Source organism: Mauremys reevesii, linkage group 5 (genome assembly GCF_016161935.1).
Source record: "Mauremys reevesii isolate NIE-2019 linkage group 5, ASM1616193v1, whole genome shotgun sequence".
Classification (NCBI taxonomy): domain Eukaryota; kingdom Metazoa; phylum Chordata; order Testudines; family Geoemydidae; genus Mauremys; species Mauremys reevesii.
Genome location: NC_052627.1, coordinates 46,265,109 through 46,278,722, shown reverse-complemented (window position 1 = coordinate 46,278,722; position 13,614 = coordinate 46,265,109). Strand labels below are relative to the sequence as shown.

At 38.9% G+C, this 13,614-nt stretch overlaps 1 long non-coding RNA gene across 5 annotated transcripts in view; it reads right to left on the bottom strand.

The window, feature by feature from the left end:
* LOC120406455 overlaps positions 1–13,614 on the bottom strand; it is a 272,435-nt gene that overhangs the window by 211,761 nt on the left and 47,060 nt on the right. For 4 of the 5 annotated variants that reach the window (XR_005599277.1, XR_005599279.1, XR_005599280.1 and 1 more), the window contains exon 2: positions 11,363–11,404. The exons of the other annotated variant lie outside the window; for it this stretch is intronic. This is a non-coding gene — a long non-coding RNA (uncharacterized LOC120406455). The remainder of the gene's footprint in view (positions 1–11,362; positions 11,405–13,614) is intronic. 5 annotated transcript variants of the gene reach the window in all.

Sequence of the window (13,614 nt, the reverse complement as noted above, 5' to 3'; positions counted from 1 at the left end):
TACAGCTGTATAGGAAAAGCGCTGCAGTGTGGCCACACTGACAGCTACCAGCTCTGCAATGTGGCCACATTTGCAGCATTTGCAGCGGTGTTGGGAGTGGTGCATTATGGGCAGCTATCCCACAGAGCACCTCTTCCCATTCTGGCGCCGTGGGTTGTGGGAAGGGGGCGGAGGGTGTGGGTCATTCTGCTTCCTGTCACAACGCCCCGTGATGCATCGCTCACATCCAAGCAATCCCAGTTTTTCCGTCCATGTTTGGCACCATCTTGACACTCTCAACGGTTTCTGTGCAGCGCGATTTCTGTGGGAAATACTCCCCTGAAGCTCACTAGAAGGGTTATATTACTTTATCAATACAGATTTCCAGGATGGAGGATGTACTGTTACTATAGAATAATATAATAATTCGAAGTGAGTCATTGTAATCACTATCTGTAGTTTACTATGAAATAACTTTAAGGTTGCAACATTTTGAATACTTCCTTTCCTTCCCTTTTAGAATCTGCCCCAAATGCTTCCAATACACTCTGAAATGTAGTAGATTAATATTTGGTTAGCAGTTTTGCAGCCAAAATACATTGACAGAGGTAATATGTAGTCTGGGACAAGAGACTGAATGTGAACAAATGTAATAAATCATTTTGTTTTTAAGGGCTAAATTGTGTCTCTAGGAAAAGCCCATAGTAAGGAGTGACATTTGTTATACCACCCTAAGAGCAGTGCAGTTAGGGAATCGTGGTTCAGAGAGAGAATTCTTGGACTTCCTCTCTCCCCCCGTCCCTTGGGGGATAATAATTTACTAGTGGCCATTGCTAGCAGCAAATACTACTCCCTGTGCAGTAGCTCAGCTATGCTGGCTGCATGAAATGTTGCATGGGGTGGGTGGGGTACAGGGCTCCATTCATCCCTATCCCCATCCCCTTCCTTTTCCTACCCACCTACCTAGGGGGTGTGCAGTCCCCAATAGTCCTGCACACCAGATCCAAAGTTTGAGTAGCCTGGGCAGAGAAGTGGGAGGAGTCTTAATATGATTTATTCTCCATGGGCACGCAGTTCAGTTGAAAAATCTATCCTTAATTCTCGTCTTCACTAGGCAATATGTTAATGTCATAACTTGTGTAACTTCACAAGCCACAACGTGATAGAATGGTAGAATCAGTTGGGTCAGTAAGGAATATCCTGATGTGGGTTATCTGGGCTACTTCCTTGCCCTCCACACTGTAGCAGGATTAATTCAATTATTCCTAAATTATATCTAATAGACACTGTCCAGTCTAGGCTTGAATACTGTAAATGAAGGTGATTACACAAACTCCCCTGGCTGCTTAATCCATTGATATCTGTTCTGATAACTAAAACCTTTTTTCATAGCATTTAATCTACATTTATTCTGTTATGCAGAAAGAATGAGTGCTTTTCTGATAACTTGACTCCTTTTTGTAAACAGAGAATAACTTTTCATATTAATGTACTGGGCATGATTTTAGAAGTGGTTACTGTGAAAAAGAAAACTACTGCAATTGTAATCTGTGGTATACTAATAGAGAACAATGGAATAAAGGCAATTTGAGAATCCAAGAGCAGTTTCATAGGTGGCAAGTCTTAATTATAACCTTCCCATATCTTAATTCAGAAATAAATATCACTGGAAAGGTCATCAAGTCAGATATTTTCTTACATATTTGCAAATTGAGAAAATAATTTTTTAAAAGTGACATTATACAACAGTTACGTGCCTCCAGGGTAGGAGCTAATAGTGATGTCAATGTTAACATTGTTTTCAAAATAACTAAGATGCCATCATCTATTTTATGGGTTTTTTTTAAATATCAAAATAAGGCTGTTCCTCAGGCATCTGGTTTGTTGATTTTCCATGTATGAAATTACCAAGAAAATACAAGATTTACAATGTCATGACCAATCAACTGTTCTAAGAGAAAATAGACCTGGTAAAAAGATAAAATATTGCTACTGTGCAGAATTAAAAATCTAAATTAATACAGCCCATTTTATTTTAAATAGCAAAAGTATACAAGTGATGCAGACTTCCCCCACAGCCCCTTCTGATAAAATTGCTAGGTAACACACTAGCAAACAAACAAAATAAAGACATTAGGGGGCCCAGTGGCATAATGTTATTACACAGCTCTCCCAATGGGAAATTTCAGCCTCACAAACAAAATCAAGAGCAGTGGGCAGTGGAAAGTCTCCTGGTCACAGATTGCATTATTGTGCTCTGGCTTATGGCAGAGTGGAAGATACTGAAAACTCATTGTTAGTATCCCCATAGATTGTAATTTTAGGCTCCAAAGTGATTCATTTAAATTCAACTGGATGGATAGTACTGTATATGCAATCCACATTGCTAGGACGGCTAGGATGGAGCAGCTTGTTTGAAATAGTTACTAAGGATAAGTTCAGGCAATGTTTGCATATCGTTTTAATATCCAATTAAACAAATTGATATCTATAGTGATATTACTGAGCTTTCTCTATGGTATGGCACTCAAAAGCCATCCTATTACCATTTAGCAATATATGTTGCAAAAAGACACTGTGCCATGCTTCATTAGTTTAATCATTGCTATTGTACAATTGTTTAGCAATGCGTATATGTCTTTTTGCTCTTATTAGAGACAGCATGGTCTAGTGAATGGAGCTTAGGATAAATTCCCTTGAGTGGTAATCCTAGTTCTGCCACTGAATTGTTAGGTAGTTTTGATATATCATGTACACTTTCACTTTCCACAACCAAAAGGTGAGGATATTTGTTTACCAACCTCAACAAAACCTTCTGACAATCAAATAGAAAGTGTGCAACCCCCATATTATTAATGTGTAACAAGCAATTCTGCCTAAACCAATCTATGCATACATTGGGCCTGATTCTGTTCTTACAGCCACCACTGCAAATGAGGCATAAATCTAATGAAGTCCACAGAGTCATTCTAGTGTAAAACTGATACAAGACCAGATCAGATCCATTTTCTACCCACCAACTCTAACTCCTTCTTTGCCACACAATGTAACAGAATACTAAATTTTCAGTTTCATCTTATATCATTCTGTTCCATGTTAGCCTAAAGCAGTACAAATTTAATAATTTTAAAATACAGCTCCTTCCTGATACCTGATTAGCCTTTTATCATATTCAATGTATAAAATATAATAATAGCAACAGAGTGAAAAGTTTTGCTGACAGAGTGAATTTTTCACATTATATTTGCATTTAGCATTTCCATTCTCAATAATAGCTGTAATAGTCAAGGGAATATCCACAGTTCTTCTCTTTTAAATGCCATAACTACTATATTAGTAGTAGTAGTAGAATTTATAAGTCTTTCATTTCAGATAAAAAAAATGAGGCACTTCCTATAGAAAGTGAAATATCTACAGTGTTTACAATGATTTGCAACCAAAGCTGTTCAAAAAGCTTTGCAGGTAATGTAAAACCAATGACTTAGCTCTTCCCAATTTTTACAAAAAGATGAAATGAAGTCACCCGAAGAGTGGTTCAGTAGTTAGGGCACTGGACTGAGAGATGGGAGATGTGGGGTATATATCCCTGGTTTTGCCATTGACTTGCTGTCTGACTTTGAGCAAATCATTGTGCTCCTCCTTTCCCCTTTCACCTTTTGTCTATGTAGACTGTCAGCTCTGTAGAGTAGGGACTGAGTCAATATATTAAGTATTTGTAAAGTGCCTAGAAAATAAAACCCTGATCTCATTATAGACATTATGAAAATATAAAATAATATCTTGTAATTTTTTTCTGTATTCACCATAAAAATATGTTTTTGCCAAAGAAACTGATTATCGTTGACTTCCAAGAAAATTTTGCTATCCAAACAGGGAAACCAAGTTTGCAATTTAAAGGGTAAATTACACCAGGTGGGTCATGTTTTCATGGGCTAAATCTTGATCCAGTACTTGAACTCTGAAGTCAGAGATTAGAGAGGGAATTATTGTGTGAATCCAAAATATGCACATGTGCCACAGGGATAATATAGATGTTTATTCTTGTAAGGGCCTTCCCTACACTACAGAAACAATTGTTTTCTCAAACTTTCCCCCCAAAGAAATAGTTTAACTGATATAATTGAGTCAGTATGAAGATTGGGCATAGCTTTGTTAAAATGGTTTTGTCAATCTGACTTTGAAATGACTGCTTTTCTCATGAATGGTGAAGCAACAATTTGAGTTATGCCCAGCTAAAATGTTTGCCAATACAACTTTTAAACCGTGCCTGTAACCGGGTCCTTTCCTGGGCCGCCCCCCCTTGCTGAGCTCTGTGCTCCCTCAATAAAGCACTTTGAGGCTTTTCTTGCTGCCGCACCCGTGGCTTTTATTTACATACAGTTCCCACCACCAGCGATACTATTTACAAACAAACAGGTCTTCCTATCTCCTCTTTTACAGGGAGTCTCCCTTCAGCCTGGAGACTGTCCCTTCCTTGGCCATTCCCCCTTTGCACTGGCTGCCAGCCAGCCTTTATAGCTCTCCTACTAGCAGGCCCACAGGTGCAGCCAGTTCCAGTGGCCAGGCACCAGACTTCTCCCCAGCCCCAATCTATTTCTCCTGATTGGGGCTGGCTGAGCAGGGGCTAATTAGGTGCCTTTGCACCAGCACCCTGCTACAATGCCCCATCTTCATGGTTTCTGTACATACCTTATATTTATTTAGTTTTGTTGGTGCTATCCGTGGTATCCTTTTGCCCATAACATGAAATGGACTTCATACCCTGAGCCCAATTGTTTGTGAACTGAGCCAGATTCCTATTTCTAATGATTCACAAGATCCTGGACCTCACTACACCACCATATATTTTCTCTTTGTCACATTTGAAGGACTTTTCATTAGTGTGAAAAATTCTGATCCTTTCCTAGGCAGGGCTGGCATTAGGCCTATGCAACCTATTTAGACACACAGGACCCCATGCTATTATGGGGCCCTGAAGTATATTCTCAGCACTGTGGCAGCTGCTGCCTGATTTTCTGCACCAAAAGGCTCCAAAATTTCTGCCTCCTGGGTCTAGTTGGCTGAGCATGCTGGTGACTGATGTCCCTCTCCCTGCCTCAGTCCTTCCCTCTATTGTTTAAGATGCAGCAAAAAAAGGGAATACAGTACTCAAGTGCCTCCTAGCTGCTCAGCACAGTGGCAATGGTAGTAGCCGCCTCTTTACCATCAATATAGAGCTAAAGTGTGGTGGGTTGGGGAAGGAGAGGAGGGTATGTTATAAACATTGAGACACAGACAAGGTGAGGCAATTTTTTTTTACTTCGCCCACCTTGTCTCTCTAATATTGTGGGACCAACACTACTATAACCAACACTGCATATAAAAATTTCTGAATACTGAGGCCTACTTTATCCCATAAAGTGGAAGTGTCCACATTCCTCTTCCCACTGCCCCCAATCTTTAGCCCCAGGCAAAGTCACTAAGCGCTGTCCATCCTGGGAGTGATAAAACAGATTACATCCAGGAAGTGGAGAAATAGCTTCCTGGCAAGCCAAAGGTGCAAAAAGGGATTCTCATGACTGTGGATCTCTGATGACCTGATTCTCCACTGCCTTGCACCTCATGTGGTCATCCACATCTGGCACCATAAGTGAAAAGTATGTGGATAGCACTTCCAAATCAAAATGGTAGCCTTTTACTCTTTGCACAGGTGTAAACATCTTCACCTGGTGCAAGCTTGTAGAGAATCAAGCCCTGGGTAGCTTAGCAATGGCAACCCACCAACAATCCCAAGAGTTCACACTACAGTGACAATAGAAGAGCAGATGCCCTCCATGAAGATCATCCATATTTTGAATTGCAAAGTGTTTCTCTCTTCCCACCATTATCACCAGCAATTCCAAATCTCTCTGTCTCCAACCAAATAGTTATTAGAAGAATTATAACTAAAAGCACTGATTCTGGAGGTGTGCAATAATAAAAGTAGGAGAAGCAGTTGCATCACATAGACTTTAGAATAATGTTTACTAGCCATTAGTAAAAGCAGCAGTTTTACAGACACCTCATTGACCCGTGTTTGCTGTAGCACTAAGCAAACTGATTTCCATGGTCTTCATTGCCAAGAGGTACTTGAATAACATCTTAAGGCATCTCTGCACTGTACCTGGGAGCAAGCCTCCCAGCTCAACTGCACAGCCTTGTGTTAGCAGGACTCAGGGTAACACACCAAAAACAGTAGAGTTGGTGTTGCACTTGAGCTAGCATGGACATGGGAGATCAGATAGACTTGAGATCCTGAGCTACCACCTGAGCTAGACCAGCCATACAGCTATTTTTAGCATGCTAGCTGGAGTTGAGCTAGTGTAAGTCTGCCTACCCCAGCTGGGAGAATCCCTCCCAACGCACTGCAGACATATCCTTAGGTGTCAGCATCCAAGTTATCATCAATTATTCCTCAGCTATTATTCCCAAATACTGTATACATCCTATTCATTAAATTCTGAGAGAAAGAGGAAGGGGCCTTTTAAAAAAATGTATGTTTGCTTCCTGTGCATTCAGTTGATGCTCCCAGTGGAAATCTACGACAAGTCTTTCTCTCAGGGTACATAATAAGAAATAGTGTAGTCTAATAACAATAGCTCTAGCCAAGGACTTAGGGCAAAGGGGAGGGATAGCTCAGTGGCTTGAGCATTGGCCTGCTAAATCCAGGGTTGTGAGTTCAAGCCCTGAGGGGACCATTTAGGGATTTAGTTGGGGCGTGGCCCTGCTTTGAGCAGGGGGTTGGAGTAGACAACCTCCTGAGGTCCCTTCCAACCCAAATAATCTGTGATTCTGTTCCTAGCTCTACTAGTTCTGGGCCACTTGGTTTCCCCACCTGTAGAATGGGGATAATAATTTTATATATATAGTGGTGGAAAATTAGAATTTCCATCAGGCAGAAAATTCTGATTTTTAAATTTGTGTTTGACCTAAATCTGGATTTAGAGTCAAACTAGTGAATATTTTCATGGAACAAAAAGTGCCAAAAAATGTATTCCAAAATCTTGAAAAGTCTCAAGAATTTCAACCAAGATGAAACTTTCTGACATTCCCAAACAAATGTTTTCTTTCAGTCTGGTTCAGCACTGAACTGAGTCTCTCTGAGCTGTGATGGTGCTGCCTGGGCATGTTTGGGCTGGGCTCCCAGGATAGCTATAACTCTCATGATGCACCGTGGACATGGGACTTCCATAATGCAGCACAGGCAGCTCAGGCAGAGGCAGGTCAATAAAAAATTCACTTGAAACAAAAAAATTTGGTTTGGTTTGGTTTGGAAAACCCGAATGTTTCAATCTGGCTCTAACCCGACCCCCAAAATGAAATATTTCATTTCAATTTCCCCATTAGAAAAATTAAAACCTTCAGCAAATGCAAAATAGAAATTAGAAAAAAACTCAGTTCTACAGAAACTGCATTTTGCATCGAAATAAAATATTAACAGTAAATGTGACCAACTAATATTTTCTTTCTTTGTATAGATCTATAAGAACGGCTTTATAAGAGCTAGCTATTATTATAATAATGTCCCTAATGTTAAAATTCTGCTGAGGTGAATCTTGCAAATGCAGTATGCGTAGTTTCCATGACAGAACATGGGAAAACAGCAAGATACAGAGACACTAAGAAACAGTTCACAAAGCTACTTGGATGTTGGGGGGGGGGTTCTTGCAAATTATATTATGGATATGGCAAGAACAAAGAATCATTTTATTAATAATTTGAGAAACTGAAACACATTCAGCTAAATTGTAACTAAATCAACACTGATAATTACTCCTAGAGATTATAGACCTTTTAAAATTAGCACGATCATCCCCAAACCATCAGAAGTCATAAAGAGATTCAAATGTAAAGGTAGGGTTCAGCATTAAGCTGAACCTGTTTTTGCATTTGTTGCAAATGTAAAGCTAATAAATGAGTGCTGTGATTTTGGGAGCAGTGAGAGATGCCATGTTAAGTGACAGATTAACATGTGAAGTAAATGAAACTGTCACACAGCAATGACTGCTAACTGAGCCAAATTTAGATTTAAATCAACCCTGGAAATATCTCTTGCAAAAGCCTTAACACCTAAGAACTCATCACCTTCTCAGAGGGCAAGAGATTATGTATTACAGTAAACCAATCAGCTGTGCCCCTCTGCTGAAGTACAAGAAATGAAGAGCTAAAAGTAAAGAGAACTTAAGAGAAAGGGCAAGACTTTATATCTAGGAGCATGGGTCATGTCATTTAAAGACAGTGGCAGCACTATTCCCGATGAGTGTACAAGAACAAGCCCAAGGTGATCTATTACTGTCAGAAGAATCAGAATTTAGTGGCACGCCATACCTGTGTGTATATACACATATTTGTTAAATCTTCTATAAGTAATCATTTCATTTTTCCCCCAAAAGAAATCAATCCACTGATCTATCTCAGGTGTCTCTTTGGCTGACCAGCATGCTAAGATAATGTGTGGTGTCCAACTGTATGAAAAATTCTAAACAAAATATTTTTGAAAACTGAGGATTTTGATTTTGAATATTTAAATGTGACTCAGCATACCTTCCCTCCCCCCAAAAAATCATACATTTCACTTGAAAATAAGATGAGCTGAATGGAACTGAACATTTTGAAAATGTGTTTTTGATGTGAATTTTGATAGTTTTGAGGAATTTTTTAAAATAAACTTGTATTTGGCATCATGCAATGATGAGTAACTCTTAAGTTTTGCAAAATATATCATGAAATTTGAATAGCTCAGGTCCTTGCTGCCAATGCAGATCTTAGAAACTATTTACATTTATATTGTAATAGCTTCTCTAACAGCAATATTTACCAAAATATAAATTATTATCTGGGCCTCAGTCCTGCACTGTGATGCACAATGGTGGACTACTGCACTTCCACGGACCCTCTTGGAAACAAATGGTCCTCTGTGCAGACACGGCCATCCACCTGCACAAACCACAGTGTAGGATCAGAGACTAGGTTTAATGAAAAATTGGAGTCACATCCTGTCAATGCTTATCTACATGCTTAACTTTACTCCTATGAAGTTAAGCAAATCCAGGATCCAATCCTAATTTGTAACAGGGCACTGACTCAAAGTGATCTGGATTACTTAGTAAACTGGACTCAAGCAAAAAATGTGTGTTTTAATACAGCTAAATGCAAATGCATCTAAGAACAAAGAATGTAGAATCATGATAGGGGACTCTATCCTGGGAGGCAGAGACTCTGAAAAAGATCTCGAGGTTGTGGGGGATAATCAGCTGAACATGATCTCCAAATGTGATGCTGTGGCCAGAAAACCTATGGGATGTATAAAAAGAGAGTAGAGAGCTATTTTAACTCTATATTTGGCACTGATGTGACTGCCGCTGGAATATGTTGTTCAATTCTCATCCCCACAGTCAAGACAGACGTTGATAATCTGGCAATGGTTCAGAAAAGAGACATGAAAATGATTAAGGATTAGAAAATGTGCCTTATAGTTTTAGACTCAAAAAGCTAAATTTATTTAGCTTAACAAAGTGAAGTTTAACAGGGGACGTGATTACAACTGTAAGTATGTATATGGGGGAAAATATTTAATAACGGACATTCAGTCTGACAGAGAAAAATATAACACAATCCAGTGACTGGAAGTAGAAGATAGACAAAGTCAGACTGGAAATAAGGCATAACTTTTTTAAAAGTGAGAGTAATTAACCATTGCACAATTTAACAAAAGGTTGTGATGGATGCTCCATCACTGACAATTTTTAAATCAAGATTGGATATTTTTCTAAATGATCTGCTTTAGGGATTTTTGGGGAGAAAGTTATATGGCCCGAGTTATACAGGTGGTCAAAGTGGTTGATTACAGTGATCCCTTCTGGCCTTGGAAGCTGAGAGTCCCAGGGAAGTTTCTGCTGTGCATCACAAATGCTTATAGAACTCTTCCATAAAGCATTTCATTCAAGCATCTATTCTATGCAGCATAGATGTTGCCCAGCTTATGAAAGAAATAATGTTCAGGTACATCACTTTTCTGTGGAGAGCCATTCAACACTTTATATATTTTGGGGATACAGAACTGAAGCTGTAGCGGGAAAAATGGATTCCTTTCACTCAACACTCTTTATTACTCATAAAATTGGACTGGGAGGCTTAAGACTTGTTCACAATAAAACCAGACAACTTAAGGCCTGGATCTTGCTTTGGGGCGTTTTAGAGTTGATTGCAGTGCTCAGGCAGAATCCAATTGATTTCACAACAACTCTGCATGGGTGGAGACATCCATACTGTCAGATTCTAATGCCTTAATGTTTGAGTCTTTTAATGTATTTGATAAACTATCATATCTGTGCTGTTTGGTATTGTTAAAACATAAATAAAACCACTTTTAAAAAGAAATCAGCTAGATTCCTGAGTGGAGAGGTCATTAAAACATCCACTCCATTTTGTATCAACAGCAAGATAAATGGAAGCATCAGCTTTTAACTCTTTCTCTCCCTCATTTTACTTCACCTACAGTAAGAGAGGGTTAAGTCAAGCGCAGTTTACACTCACATGGAGTCTTACTAACTAATATACTGCTGAGACTGTGGATTTTTTAATCCCAAGGAGACCTTGACAAAAAACAAACTCTGAGCTATTTACATTTACATTGACATAATGCAATTTACAGCAGCTCTAAAAGACCAGGTGCCAAATTATCCTGCAGCCCAGGTACTGAGGTAGTGGTAGAAAGTCCTCTCTCTCCTCCATGACACACAAGAGGATCAAGCTTATGAGTGTATCTCTTATTCTAAAAACAAAATAGGAATGTGGGATTTCCCGGGAGTAGGAAGAGCAGGGCAGGGGGAGAAAGGGAGGGCAGGACTGGAAACATGATATTCCCTAGAAATTATTTTGGGGAAGTCCTTTGGCTTGTCTTGTACAGGAGGTCAGACTGGATTATCACAATGGTCTGTTCTTGTCTTGGACTTTATGAAACTATAAGAATACTATTTCCACTGTTGTTGGTTGAGATGTCAACTTGAACATTACTTTAACCAATAATTTCTCCATTTGCTTTCCAGTTTTACAGTGTATTCAATAATAGCAAAATTATTTCATTCTATTTTCCATACATTGAAAAATCAAAAGCAGTATTACTTTGGACCTTGAAAGTCATGAATAAGTGATCATGATTAAGTTAAAATTATCCCTTCATTGATCACAGGCTGCTGTTTTTGATTAAATTAATGAAACTAATAATTCCACTGCATTATAGAGTTATACAATTAACTAATAATTCATGCGTTAGCGTACGTCAGCTAGCAACACTGATAGCCATGTCTTCCCAAAGGAAGAACTGCTATCATCTACTAGGAAATAACCACGGTATCTGAATTACCTCATAGAAGATGTAACTGTTGACTTTTTAAAATGGTGATCACTGTAAAAAAAGAAATACAAAGGAAAACAAAATGAATGTGCTGGAACATAATTATGGAATACCTTAGCAAATTCTCTATTATTTATGTATTAATTCTGGATGCTCTTGTTTGGTCAACTAACTAACATGAAATCATATAAAATTCACAGGATTTAAAATAAGAGGGCTGTATGGTGGACAGACAGAAGCTCATGATGTATAAGGAATGATAGATTAAGAACATAAGAACATAAGAAAGGCCGTACCAGGTCAGACCAAAGGTCCATCTAGCCCAGTATCTGTCTACCGACAGTGGCCAATGCCAGGTGCCCCTGAGGGAGTGAACCTAACAGGCAATGATCAAGTGATCTCTCTCCTGCCATCCATCTCTATCCTCTGACGAACAGAGGCTAGGGACACCATTCTTACCCATCCTGGCTAATAGCCATTTATGGACTTAGCCACCATGAATTTATCCAGTCCCCTTTTAAACATTATTATAGTCCTAGCCTTCACAACCTCCTCAGATAAGGAGTTCCACAAGTTGACTGTGCGCTGCGTGAAGAAGAATTTCCTTTTATTTGTTTTAAACCTGCTGCCTATTAATTTCATTTGGTGACCCCTAGTTCTTGTATTATGGGAATAAGTAAATAACTTTTCCTTATCCACTTTCTCCACATCACTCATGATTTTATATACCTCTATCATGTCCCCCCTTAGTCTTCTCTTTTCCAAACTGAAGAGTCCTAGCCTCTTTAATCTTTCCTCATATGGGACCCTCTCTAAACCCCTAATCATTTTAGTTGCTCTTTTCTGAACCTTTTCTAGTGCTAGAATATATTTTTTTGAGGTGAGGAGACCACATCTGTACACAGTATTCGAGATGTGGGCGTACCATGGATTTATATAAGGGCAATAATATATTCTCAGTCTTATTCTCTATCCCCTTTTTAATGATTCCTAACATCCTGTTTGCTTTTGACCGCCTCTGCACACTGCGTGACATCTTCAGAGAACTATCCACGATAACTCCAAGATCTTTTTCCTGACTCGTTGTAGATAAATTAGCCCCCATCATGTTGTATGTATAGTTGGGGTTATTTTTTCCAATGTGCATTACTTTACATTTATCCACATTAAATTTCATTTGCCATTTTGTTGCCCAATCACTTAGTTTTGTGAGATCTTTTTGAAGATCTTCACAATCTGCTTTGGTCTTAACTATCTTGAGTAGTTTAGTATCATCTGCAAACTTTGCCACCTCACTGTTTACCCCTTTCTCCAGATCATTTATGAATAAATTGAATAGGATTGGTCCTAGGACTGACCCTTGGGGAACACCACTAGTTACCCCTCTCCATTCTGAGAATTTACCATTAATTCCTACCCTTTGTTCCCTGTCCTTTAACCAGTTCTCAATCCATGAAAGGACCTTTCCTTTTATCCCATGACAGCTTAATTTACATAAGAGCCTTTGGTGAGGGACCTTGTCAAAAGATTTCTGGAAATCTAAGTACACAATGTCCACGGATCCCCTTGTCCACATGTTTGTTGATTCAAAGAATTCTAATAGATTAGTAAGACACGATTTCCCTTTACAGAAACCATGTTGACTATTGCTCAAGAGTTTATGTTTTTCTATGTGTCTGACAATTTTATTCTTTACTATTGTTTCAACTAATTTGTAGACTTACTAGAGCCCTTTTTAAATATTGGCGTTACATTAGCTAACTTCCAGTCATTGACAGGTTACAAACCTTAGTTAATAATTCTGCAACTTCACATTTGAGTTCTTTCAGAACTCTTGGGTGAATGCCATCTGGTCCCGTGACTTGTTAATGTTGAGTTTATCAATTAATTCCAAAACCTCCTCTAGTGATACTTCAATCTGTGACAGTTCCTCAGATTTGTCACCTACAAAAGCCAGCTCAGGTTTGGGAATCTCCCTAACATCCTCAGCCGTGAAGACTGAAGCAAAGAATCCATTTAGTTTCTCCGCAATGACTTTATCATCTTTTAGCGCTCCTTTTGTATTTTCACCACTGGTTGTTTAGCAGGCTTCCTGCTTCTGATGTACTTAAAAACATTTTGTTATTACCTTTGGAGTTTTTGGCTTCAAACTCCTCTTTGGCTTTTCTTATTACACTCTTGCACTTAAGTTGGCAGTGTTTGTGCTCCTTTCTATTTGCCTCACTAGGATTTGACTTCCACTTTTAAAGGAAGTCTTTTTA